Source organism: Diaphorina citri, unplaced genomic scaffold (assembly GCF_000475195.1).
Source record: "Diaphorina citri unplaced genomic scaffold, Diaci psyllid genome assembly version 1.1 scaffold644, whole genome shotgun sequence".
NCBI classification, from domain to species: Eukaryota; Metazoa; Arthropoda; class Insecta; order Hemiptera; family Psyllidae; genus Diaphorina; species Diaphorina citri.
In genome coordinates, this window is record NW_007378077.1 from 82,482 (window position 1) to 93,502 (window position 11,021).

The following is an 11,021-nucleotide window of genomic DNA, read 5'->3' on the forward strand; positions in this document are numbered from 1 at the left end:
ACCTAATTATTCAATGCTGGTTTCGTTTCAATGACAGGGAAAACAGGAATCCGTTTTATTACATAGGAAGTGATTCCGATTTTATTGTTTCCAATTTGGAATACTTACACTACTTAGCTATTATCTAATAAGACGTAGCACTGTAGCTTAATATAGGTTATCCACGAAGGTATGCAGATTTGCAGATAGTAGCTGATATTCATTTAGTGTCTACAGATTTCTGTGTTATATTTATTTAAGTGGTTTTATTTTTGAGAACAAATCAGTTCGAACCGAATCTTTTATTATTACACTTCTTGAATTTTGTTTGAACAAAAAGAAATGATTACATAGTTTCTTTTGAGGGATAATCCTCTGATGACATACATCCAGAAGATATGTATATTGGTAGTATTATCACATCTTCTATCGCGAAAACAGTAGCGTACCTATACCTACATCATCAAATTTATACCTGTTTTACTCCGTTCAAAGGTGAATCACCTTATGTTGGAAACCACTAACGGACTAGAGAGTCCGTACAGAACTGGAGTAGACAGTTCTGCCATATTCGTCGGAACTACTCCATATACGAGCTATGCCACAGAGCGATAGTGTTTGATCTTGCTATATTATATCACCTTACTTATATCACACTCACATGATACTTTGCATGTCAATTTATTGGAACCTCTAATACCTCTCCACCTGTGAATGGCCTGTCTCTAAAGTATCAACATTGTAGGTACTTATACTAAACCGGCCGCCATGCCATGTTACAGGTTTGGTTGCTTTACCTACTGTCATAAACCTACTCCATGACATGACTGATGAATTAGTAATTGATTCCTTCCGTCGAAGTGTCTAGATTTACCCACAGACCTACATTCCATTTTATTGTCTCCCATAAAAACCGTACGGGATTATAATTTGGGGGATTTGGGAAGTCGTATCCTCCTTGATAAAGCAGTTTTGTGCGAAAAATTTAGAGGAACAGGAAGCAAAACAACTCGTTGACTGACAACAACTTACCGGCTTCTATCTTGTTTGGATGGATGGCGCGTGTGTTCCTTGACTTACCTACCTAATTGTTGACCTCTTTACCGTCGTGAAGATGTGGATGGTGACAGGACTGACTGCATCTGTGTGAAATCTTGGGATCAGCACCTTAGGCTCTTGAAGTCATCAATACATCCAGAAGATATGTATATTGGTAGTATTATCACATCTTCTATCGCGAAAACAGTAGCGTACGTACCTACATCATCAAATACCTGTTTTACTCCGTTCAAAGGTGAATCACCTTATGTTGGAAACCACTAACGGACTAGAGAGTCCGTACAGAACTGGAGTAGACAGTTCTGCCATATTTGTCGGAACTACTCCATATATGAGCTATGCCACAGAGCAATAGTGTTTGATCTTGCTATATTATATCACCTTACTTATATCACACTCACATGATACTTTGCATGTCAATTTATTGGAACCTCTAATACCTCTCCACCTGTGAATGGCCTGTCTCTAAAGTATCAACATTGTAGGTACTTATCCTAAACCGGCTGCCATGCCATGTTACAGGTTTGGTTGCTTTACCCACTGTCATAAACCTACTCCATGACCTGACTGATGAATTAGTAATTGATTCCTTCCGTCGAAGTGTCTAGATTTACCCACAGACCTACATTCCATTTTATTGTCTCCCATAAAAACCGTATGGGATTATAATTTGGGGGATTTGGGAAGTCGTATCCTCCTTGATAAAGCAGTTTTGTGCGAAAAATTGAGAGGAACAGGAAGCAAAACAACTTGTTGACTGACAACAACTTACCGGCTTCTATCTTGTTTGGCTGGATGGCGCGTGTGTTCCTTGACTTACCTACCTAATTGTTGACCTGTTTACCGTCGTGAAGATGTGGATGGTGACAGGACTGACTGCATCTGTGTGAAATCTTGGGATCAGCACCTTAGGCTCTTGAAGTCATCTGTGGAGCTTTACGAAATTGGTTTACAAAATCATCAATATCTGACCATGACATTCTGCATCGAAAAACTCCAGTTATCTCATCTGCTTTTGGGGAGGTAATATTGTGTTTTTGGATGTTTTGCGTCTCTCTTAAAAAGGCCTATCTGTATATTCTGTGTTTGATTGTCTATTTATCAAGAACTCATGGGAGAGGTGAATATAGTTTCTACGATATCCTTTCTCTATTGAGAAAATTGAAAATTCCGACATAATATTACCACGGGGTTTCCGCTCATTTATCAATATTGACTTACCCACATTTATCAATATTAACTCCCACCTCTTGTACTTGTTTTACCACGGGAGAGGGTTGAAGCTTACTTAAGTGCTTCGTCCGCTCTCCCATCCTAGGGGCTGCATGAAATATGGGATGTTCTGGACTCAGGTGTTCATGTAAAGGATTTGGTGTTATTTATTGGGATCCTGGTTGCGGGGTTCTTAATAGGGAGGAAAATATGGGACGCTTTCTGCTTATAGCCTGGACTTGTAGACTCAAAATGTATATTCCACACTTTTTCCTTTGATCTTGTGGATCGTTATTTTAGTTTAAATAGGGATCCAATTAGAATACAAAATTATAGTGGGTCACTGAATACTGAACATAAGAGAGGTCGGTACATAATAGAGAGACATAAAGATCTGAATCATAAAAGATAACACTGATAAATCATCTCAGTATGGATGTTTTTCCCTTACGATAAAACCGACTTGGAAGATTCTTCACTTTGAACACCCAGTAAATTTTTACCTTAGGTATATCACACGTCCAACGCACATAATGAACAAGTTTTTAATCGAAACCTTGATAGTAAGGATACCAAAAATAATACCAAACAACACAGGTAGCCAACAAGAACTTCATCATAGGCGGTTCTTGCCTAAATTTTTGGGGGGGCTTGATTTTGAAGGTACACCTTCAAAATTTTGATTTAGCTTTATATGTAAAAAATCTGGTGTGAACATCACACGACTTTCCTTATCCTATTGAATGATGCTTATTTGAGTATTATTTTCCCTAACTTTTACCATACCTCTAACCGTTTAGTCGGTATAGCTGAAAACCGCCAAAAAACGGTCGAAATCCGTCCAAAAGCGGTCAAAATACCGCCCTTTTTTTTTTAGCTTTGAGTTAAAAACTCCAATCAGTTGGCTTCTTGGAAAGTGGGCCTATAGCTCGCAGTATCGACTTCCGAAAGGGGCGGCCACTGGTTTCCTCCTATCCTGTCGTCCTCTCTTCGCTTTAGGGACGATAAAGTGTTGTTACACTTCTCCTCTTAGAAAGAAGAAAAAATAACTTAATAACATTTAGGTAATTCTATCTAGTCTGGTTCATGTCTCTCAGACGGCTGAGGCCTTTAAGCTGTAATGTTGTGAAAAAGATGGAGGGGGGTGGGGAGATCCTAGTGAATAGATTTGATCACGTGTAAACCACGCAGATTTCTTATTATTAAAGAAATACGAGTAGGGTGTCGATGATTACAACAGGTGTCGGCCATTGGGGGTTTTACCCTAGTTCTTTTATGGACCATTAGCATTAGACCATTTCCTTGGCAAGGTTGCAACAGTGTTGAATATTTACTTGGTCAATTATATTTTTCTTTGTTATCTATGATTTATTGCAGGTTAACTGTCGAATATTGTTGGTTCTTGTATTCCATGTACATACCAGAACTTTCGATGTATGTACCTACTTTGGGTTCGTAAATCGACGTTTATACTACGTACAAACTTTACTGTCATTGTGTACGTGTCATCAAAATTCTTGATCTTAATTACTTTATAACGGTTTCAGTCAATAGCAATCGACTTTGGTAAACTGTACTGTAGAGTGTAGAGTTGAAGAAGCTTGTAGACGATAAACTTAAGATATGTCACGTAGGGATTGCAGAAAAGCGAACGTATGTGGAACCAAAGCCCTTTCTGCACAATTTTGCAGTTTATTGTGGTCGTTTACCTGCCTCGGTGGTGTAGTGGTCAAGGCGCTCGTCTGGTAAACAGGAGGGCGTGGGTTCAATCTCAGCCGTGTAATGGAATTTCATCCTCAATATAATTTGAGAATTTGACCACAATAGTAGTAGTAGCCTACTGGTGGAGTAAAGGGACTTTTCAGTCCTATGTGAGCAGTATAAATAAGCACTATTATTATTTATTTATTTATTTTGCTGAGATCAAAATAAACTGCATGATCTTATTGAAGAATTCAAAACAAATGACGATCAAACATTCTAACGTGAACTCTTCACAGATGAACAACCTATTGTTCTTGAAGATAAAGGATCAAGATTGTAAATTCCAGTGGTGTGTTTATCAATGGAAGCTAGAGGTTTGATGAAGGTATTCTGAGAATTTATCGCACTAGAGAAGCAAAATTTAAACAAAATTAAATTTCAGCCTTTTTTACACTGTCTGGTCGGATACAGTATATTGTTTATGATTGTACCCTATTTCCCCATTATGAGGCTTTCATTTTATAGGGAAACAGAAATGCAAATAATAATTTTCAACGTGAAATTAAAATGCAGCGTTTTCCCAGGCCCCGGGGGCTTCAGATGAATATTTACTGCGGCTACACTGCATCTTTATGCCCATAGCAGTGTTATAGCTATGTTATATGTGGAGAATATTATTATGTTATGTTATATTGGATACATATTGTTCAATGTTCGCCTTTTATTGATAATAACAAACAGGGTACTGCCAGCCTAGTTAGCTCGGTTGGTAGCGCGTGTGCCTTGTAAGCGCTAGGTCGCGGGCTCGATTCCCGCCCGGGGCGGATTTTATCCTGAACGGATAAGGTTCGTTCTTTCCTCTTCGCTTACGGGACGATAAGACCTAAGATTTTTTCTTGTCCCACGTCTCCTCATCTCCTCGTCATATTTCTGCGGAAAGTGCCACTTCTAGAGGTCGGTTAAACCTGGATTCTAAAGCTGTGGCCATACATAGTTGACAGCCGTCGATCGATGGTCGATTGACGAGGTGAATCCGTGTATGTTGTCGAGGCAGTGTGGACGGTTTGAGTCAGTCGACATCGATCGACAACCGTTGACTATGTGTGGACACAGCTTTATACCACCTGGGCATCCGCAGATTGTCCATAATGTCCACACTTGTGTTCCCAATTTATCGACCATACATATCTCTCCTATGACACAGTATTGATAATGTCCGGGTGGTATAAGACCAAAAGGAGATCTGCATACCGTATATGAGTTTATAGCTTCCCCTTTTAAAAATCTCATGACACGCCACTGACTATTTTCTTTCATTCGCACTTTCATAACAAGTAGGCTCGATGAAACTTGGAAGCTTTGAACTCGCATGTTTCCTAACAATGGAAACCAAGTTCAATACACATACAGGATGCTCTTCGAGACAAATGGTGTTGGATTTTCTCACACGGTCGTAAAATCGACAAATTTATCTTTCTTGTACAATATCTTCTCACCATTCAGACTGGGACGTGATAGATTGATTTACCTGTTTACTATTCCTACTTACCTACCCATGCAGTGGATGGTCCAGAAATAACTTCAAGTGGTTGGGTGGAAGAGCTCACAGAAGTGAGAATCCTTCCACTGCAACTGGACAAAAACCGTTGAAAGATGGAAAAAGTACATGATAGTTGAACCTTCTTGTAAATAATAATATGTACGAGGGTGTTACCACCCTAATTTTGAAAATACCAGCATATGTAGGTTGTACTTACTCGTACTACACACTTTCAAAATTGGCCAAGATACATATCAGATACCAGCAAGTCACGACACCTTCAAATCTCGGACTATTCAAGTTTTGGGCACAGAAGGGAAATCACCTCATATCCTGTATATCCACGTTATCAAAGTTACAAATTTAATAACAAATGATACCTTCAAATAGCAAAACAATAATAAGTGAGCAGTACAACACATGTATATCTATATTGTATCATATTATATTACAAATAATTTCAGCTTTATTTGAACTTACAAGCATGGTAAATCGTTAGGTTCCCATCCTTGGTCTATTTCAATTCTTATGATATATCTGAGACATTTCAGAATTTCACAATCCTAGACTCTGAGCGTATTAAACTAAAGAGTACGAATGTACTTTCAAGAGTATCAGACACCTAGCTCGGTTGGTAGAGCGTGTGCCTTGTAAGCGCTAGCTCGCGGGCTCGATTCCCGCCCGGGGCGGATTTTATCCTGAACGGATAAGGTTCGTTCTTTCCTCTTCGCTTACGGGACGATAAGACCTTAGCAGTTGGTGTGCTTGTTTTCGGGTTTCCTGTCTCCTTTGGATTATTATTAGCGAGATATGTATTTTGGCACGTGAAATTTCTCATATTATCTCAGCATACTGCATAACTCCGGTAGCTGTGATGTTCCGAGCTATAATTGTTTTGTTGAATCATCATTCCAGTATTAACTGCTACTTTATTAACCCTCGAGGAGTTGTGGTTTCTAGACATATTCATTTACAGTCTCATTATTACCTAACATCTCATTAAATCTGTAGTCATGAGACAAGTAGTCTTGAGATTCATGAGAAGAAAAAGATTCTGTAAACATTTTGCAAAAGTCCATCCTTTGGACCTGAAAACTTTTTGCAAAATGTCCTTTGGTCCAAAAACTTTTCGCTGAAAGTTTTCTGGACTAAAGGACAAAAGGACCATATGCCTCATCAATCTCATCATGGGTTATATCTTACAGTGGTTGGTTTCTTATTGGATCTACCATTTTCAGAGTGAGATTTAAAGATGGAACTCTTGTTTTCGGTCTTTTACTTTGTTATTTTTCACCAACCCCTCAGGGGACTTTTCAGCTCCATGTTTCTAGTATAAACAAGGTGGTATATTTAATTTCATTCCTTTTCTGCAATCACAGGTTAAATGCACAGAATTTCTCTTTGGTATCAAGCACCCTGGCTCAAGACAGACTCCATTCGGATTCTAATTATGAATTGAATGTCTGCATATTTGTTTAGAGTCATTCTTCCTGAAGTCTCAGAGAGTCTGATGGTCTCATATGTGTGTGTCTTTATACTGTTATCCATATTCTTATGGTCTTGTATGTGTGTGTTTATAGTGTTATCCATATCGAGATTGCCTATAAATTATTGCACTGCATGAGTCGTAAAATTACCATACTTTTCGTATGTCGTCTTCAAATATTTACCTACATTGTATCCTGGTTGAAATAAAGGATTTTTTTTAGGTTAAATATTAGGTACGTAGGAGTATTACACACTTATAGGTACTTGTGCGTAGTAGGTACTTATCTACGCCTATGTAATTACCTAATGTGGATGGCGTCATTTGTTGCTCCCGTAAATTTCAACTTAGAACAATGCATTAGACCTCTGCCTTGTCTGTGCTGATTGTATCTATGTAGCTACCTGAATTTAACGAATAAATTTACAATTCATCCTTTGCACTTACACATGATTTACAGTTGAATCCTGTACAACATGCTATCCTGGAATATTAAAGTTTGATTTATCTTACCACCCTAGGGGCAGTGCTAGTGTAACACAATCTCTTCTTTCGAGTGAATTTTGTGATTACATGCCAAAATGAATACAAAATCGACAGCCCGGGGTGAAATCATTGCAGACGCTACGTCTCAGCACTTAATCTAGGTTACAAATTGCAAATTAACTCGAATTTCGTCTATTCCGCAATGTATGATGTTGGCGCTATTAATATTGAGCGTATCAGAAAATGGACTTTGTTTCGTAGTTCATGCTGAAACCATGAAACTCTTGACAAAACTTATTTAAGGAAATTAATTGAAAACGCTCTTCCCTTTTCTATATGTTTTTAGTCGTGGGCAAACCTGCACATTTGAATTATGCTAGGGATTGAGCCATTGGAGCCACTCTAAAACAATTTGATTCTGTCTCCTAAAGGATTTCACCACTCGACTTTGACAATAAGTGCATTGTGTTATAATCTCATGAGAACAGATGACTAAAAAGTAAAACTCAAGAAGTTCACATTCCACCGTGTTCTTTTCAATCTTGAATATGATATTTGCATCTTAGCATCTCCGGTGCCATTATGTATATTATCTTCATGAATCATGAGCATGAGTCGCTTGCAATAGTTTACCAACAAAACGCTTTTCGGCACTCCGAGATATTGTGGTGCACCATACGAAGTGTGTATTTCAGTCTCTACGTGCTAGGAATAACTTCGAAATGTAGGTAAATTTCAGCACATCTACCAGTCCAAGGAATTCTGATAGCACAATATTTCCTCCTTCTTTGTAAGGCTACTTCGATGGAATGGTCGTTTACATCTTTTGGACCCATGAAAACCTATACTAAATCCGCATCCTTCTTAAGATAGTATAATGAGTAATGAGATATCCCTCTTTAAAGTTCTTAAGAAGTAGTAAGTTATTAGTTATGACAAACGTTCCCATGAAGTCATACATATCTGCATTACCTACGATATGTTGGAAGTTGGAATGTTGTTTGAGGCCCTAAATCCAAATGAACTTTAGTTTTTTTTTGGTCTATTTTTAATGTCAACATTAATTGCACCTCACTGGTGGAACTCATTGGTAGTAATTTGACTGCATTACAAACATGTAGTTTTCGGGAGGTATACCTAATTTTGAAATGTCAAACATAAGTGAACATTATACAAGTAAGAATGGTAAATTGTCTGACCTCTTGTTCCATATACTTAAAGTTCTTAAGAAGTAGTAAGTTATTAGTTATGACAAACGTTCCCATGAAGTCATACATATCTACATTACCTACAATATGTTGGAAGTTGGAATGTTGTTTGAGGCCCTAAATCCAAATGAACTTTGGTTTTTTGGTCTATTTTTAATGTCAACATTAATTGCACCTCACTAGTGGAACTCATTGGTAGTAATTTGACTGCAGTACAAACATGTAGTTTTTGGGAGGTATACCTAATTTTGAAATGTCAAACATAAGTGAACATTATACAAGTAAGAATGGTAAATTGTCTGACCTCTTGTTCCATATATTCTTTTATGGACCATTAGCATTAGACCATTTCCTTGGCAAGGTTGAAACAGTGTTGAATATTTACTTGGTCAATTATATTTTTCTTCGTTATCTATGATTTATTGTAGGTTAACTGTCGAATATTGTTGGTTCTTGTATTCCATGTACCGACATACCAGAACTTTCGATGTATGTACCTACTTTGGGTGCGTAAATCGACGTTTATACTACGTACAAACTTTACTGTCATTGTGTACGTGTCATCAAAATTCTTGATCTTAATTACTTTATAACGGTTTCAGTCAATAGCAATCGACTTTGGTAAACTGTACTGTAGAGTTGAAGAGGCTTGTAGACAATAAACTTGTCACGTAGGAATTGCAGAAAAGCGAACGTATGTAGAACCAAAGCCCTTTCTGCACAATTTTGCAGTTTATTGTGGTCGTTTACCTGCCTCGGTGGTGTAGTGGTCAAGGCGCTCGCCTGGTAAACAGGAGGGCATGGGTTCAATCCCAGCCGTGGTATGGAATTTTATCCTCAATATAATTTGAGAATTTGACCACAATAGTAGTAGTAGCCTACTGCTGGAGTAAAGGGACTTTTCAGTCCTATGCGAGCAGTATAAATAAGCACTATTATTATTTATTTATTTTGCTGAGATCAAAATAAACTGCATGATCTTATTGAAGAGTTCAAAACAAATGACGATCAAACATTCTAACGTGAATTCTTCACAGATGAACAACCTATTGTTCTTGAAGATAAAGGATCAAGATTGTAAATTCCAGTGGTGTGTTTATCAATGGAAGCTAGAGGAGCACCGTTTCCCTTCCTCTCTAAGATTTTTTCTTGTCCCACGTCTCCTCATCTCCTCGTCATATTTCTGCGGAAAGTGCCACTTCTAGGGGTCGGTTGAACCTGGATTCTAAAGCTGTGGCCATACATAGTTGATGGCCGTCTCAATGGTCGATTGACGAGGTGAATCCGTGTATGTTGTCGAGGCAGTGTGGACGGTTTGAGTCAGTCGACATCGATCGACAACCGTTGACTATGTGTGAACACAGCTTTATACCACCTGGGCATCCGCAGACTGTCCATAATGTCCACACTTGTGTTCCCAATTTATCGACCATACATATCTCTCCTATGACACAGTATTGATAATGTCCGGGCGGTATAAGACCAAAAGGAGATCTGCATACCGTATATGAGTTTATAGCTTCCCCTTTTGAAAATCTCACGACACGACACTGACTATCTTCTTTCATTCGCACTTTCATAACAAGTAGGCTCGATGAAACTTGGAAGCTTTGAACTCGCATGTTTCATAACAATGGAAACCAAGTTCAATACACATACAGGATGCTCTTCGAGACAAATGGTGTTGGATTTTCTCACACGGTCGTAAAATCGACAAATTTATCTTTCTTGTACAATATCTTCTCACCATTCAGACTGGGACGTGATAGATTGATTTACCTGTTTACTATTCCTACTTACCTACCCATGCAGTGGATGGTCCAGAAATAACTTCAAGTGGTTGGGTGGAAGAGCTAACAGAAGTGAGAATCCTGCCACTGCAACTGTATAAATCCCTTAAAAGATGTAAAAAGAACATAAAATTTGAATCTTCTTGTAAATACATAATCATATACGAGGGTATTACCAGCCTAATTTTGAAATTAACAGCATATGTATGTAGGTTGTACAATTGTACATACTCGTACTACATTTATGGGCTATCAAAATTTGCCAAGATACATATATATCAAATATCATCAGCATGTCTCCTTCCTTCCCTTCCCACCAGCACCTTCAAATCTTGGACCACTTGAGTTTTGAAATTTGAAGATCGAAACAGAAGGGAACTCACCTCATATCCTGTATATCCACATTATCAAAGTTACAAATTTAATAACAAATGATACCTTCAAATAGCAAAACAATAATAAGTGAGCAGTACAACACATGTATATCTTTATTGTATCATATTATATTACAAATAATTTCAACTTTATTTGAACTTACAAGCATGGTAAATCGTTAG